This window comes from Microtus ochrogaster, unplaced genomic scaffold, assembly GCF_000317375.1.
Source record: "Microtus ochrogaster isolate Prairie Vole_2 unplaced genomic scaffold, MicOch1.0 UNK47, whole genome shotgun sequence".
NCBI lineage: Eukaryota > Metazoa > Chordata > Mammalia > Rodentia > Cricetidae > Microtus > Microtus ochrogaster.
This window is the reverse complement of record NW_004949145.1, coordinates 1,020,437-1,023,000: the sequence shown is the minus strand read 5'-3', so window position 1 is coordinate 1,023,000 and position 2,564 is coordinate 1,020,437. Positions and strand designations below refer to the sequence as shown.

Sequence of the window (2,564 nt, the reverse complement as noted above, 5' to 3'; positions counted from 1 at the left end):
AATGTTATGGAGTAGCACAGCGCACATACAGAAATACAATGTTATGGAGTAGCACAAGCGCACATACAGAAATACAATGTTTTATGAGCTAGGGTTTCTCCATGTAGACTCAGTCTGTACACAAGGCTGACCTCGAACTCAGAGATTCACCTATTTCTGCCTCCCAAATGTTAGGATTCAAAGTGTGCACCACCACTGAAATATAAGTTTTAAAATTTTAATTTAGGGACTGGAGAGGTGGCTCAGCAGTTAAGAGTACTGATTACTCTTCCAGAGATCCTGAATTCAGTTCCTAACAACCACATGGTGGCTCACAATCATCTATAATGGGATCTGATGCCCTTTCTGGCCTGCAGGCATACATGCAATCAGATCACTCATACAAAAAAGAAAAAAAAATCAAAAATTAAAAAAATTAATTTAATATTTCTCGGGTAAAAGAGGGCCATTAATGGAAAAAAAATTTAAATTGTGCTTTAGACAATTTCAGTCTGGCTTACCTTTCTATTCTCTGTATTTTATGAAGCAATGTGTTTAAAATGATTTCCATATTTAAGCTATAGAACCCCTAATTGTAAGGAAAAAGGCTTTTCCTAAATAAATAATCCTTCAGATGTAATATACCCCAGCATATTAACATATAATTAAACCAGCAGACACCAAATCCACGAAAACACAATGTCTATTTTTATTTATCATAGCACTTCGTAGAATCTTTAATAACTACATGTTTAGTAAATGGGGGAATATATTTCATTCTTGTACAGTTTGCATATTTGCATTTGTTTCTGGGTATTATATATGGACGCATCTTTAAATGTGTTTTCCTTTGGCTCTATTTTATACTACTATTGCAGTTATTGTAGAAAATACTTTTGTAATGTTTTAACGATACAGGTGCAATGGACTGGAGAGATGGCTCAGTGGGTAAAAGCACCACCTGCTCTTGCAGAGGACACAGGTTCAGTTCCCTGCACCCACATGGCCCCTCACAACCATCTGTAACACTAGTTCCAGGGGATCCAGTGTCTTTTTCTGGCCTCCTCTGGCACTATATTCATGTATTGCATAGACATACATGCAAACAAGCACCCGTGACCACAAGATAAAAATAATAAATAGTTAAAAATACAGACTTGCAGGGCGGTGGTGGTGCATGACTTTAATCCCAGCACTCAGGAGACAGAAGCAGGCGAATCTCCGTGAGTTTGAGGCCAGTCTGGTCTACGAAGCGAGTTCCAGGACAGGCTCCAAAGCTACACAGAGAAACCCTGTCTTGAAAAACAAAACACAAACAAACAAAAAGGAAGAAGAATATAGACTCAACTGCTTCCTGTCCTACCTCCTCCCCCAACAAATGTCTTTGTAGCCTGTGTTGGTGGCACATGCCTGTAATCCCAGTATATTTTATAAGAGGAGGTTGGAGGATTGGGAATTCAAGATCATAGCTGCAGAGGGAGCTGAGGGCCGGCTTGGGCTACATGAGGCACTGTCTTCAATTTATTTTCCTTAGTAACTTTACTAGTTAATGAACTGGATTACCTAGTGTATCAGCTGTGGGCTGCTGCCAAATTAGAAGATCCCTACAGGTTCTACTATTCTCATAAAATTGTTCTGTCAAAGCTTACAAGGGCTCACACAAACCCTACCTTAGCGGAGCCACACTTTAATAATCAAGATTTGATACATCTGATCACTCAAAATCGTCTTGAATATGAGTTTTTGCCAAATGTCCTAACTCTGAGCACCCAAAAGTCCTCTGACTTCCTTTCACACCTAAGACTGTAGAAAAAAGCTCATCGTTGTCAATCACAGCTGAACACATCTCCATCTCCAATAGCCATAAACAGACTGTTCAGATCCCACCTGTGGTAGTTTAAAAGAAAATGGCCCCCAAAGGGAGTGGCATTATTAGGAGGTGTGGCTTTTGTAGAGTAGGTGTGGCCTTGTTGGAGGAAGTGTGTCACTGTGGGGGCGGGCTTTGAGGTTTCTTCTGCTCAAGTTTCACTCAGTGTAACATTCAGTCCACTTCCTGTTATCTGCAAAATGTAGAATTCTCAGCTCCCTCTCCAGCATCATGTCCCATCACGATGATAATGGACTGAGCCTCTGAACTGTAAGCCACACAATTAAATGTTTTCCTTTATAAGAGTGCCATGGTTATGGTTTCTCTTCACGGCAATAGAAACCCTGACTAAGACTCTACCAAGAGCATATTTTTGCCTCATTTAGTGTTTCTAAGACACTGAAGCCATAGGTGAGGTGGAACAAGTCCTTGACTAAAGACACAAATGGTGGCTGGGAGATAAGGGACACTCTCAGGCTTCAGGGGACTTTCTTCTGTGTTGCAATGGAGGACAAGACCATGTCACTATATAGAAGAGATTTTTGTCGGGCTTCTGAATTTCAGAAGTCAAAATGTATCTTTTGCTTGACTGAAAACGTGGCATTTCAGGGAATAAGAAATGCTTCTTGGGGGCTGGAGAGATGGCTCAGAGGTTAAGAGCATTGCCTGCTCTTCCAAAGGTCCTGAGTTCAATTCTCAGCAACCACATGGTGGCTCA

The 2,564-nt window shown here is 40.8% G+C and overlaps 1 protein-coding gene across 2 annotated transcripts in view; it reads right to left on the bottom strand.

Moving 5' to 3' along the window:
- Positions 1–2,564, bottom strand: part of Znf583 (zinc finger protein 583) — a 19,416-nt gene that overhangs the window by 13,729 nt on the left and 3,123 nt on the right. The window lies entirely within an intron of this gene.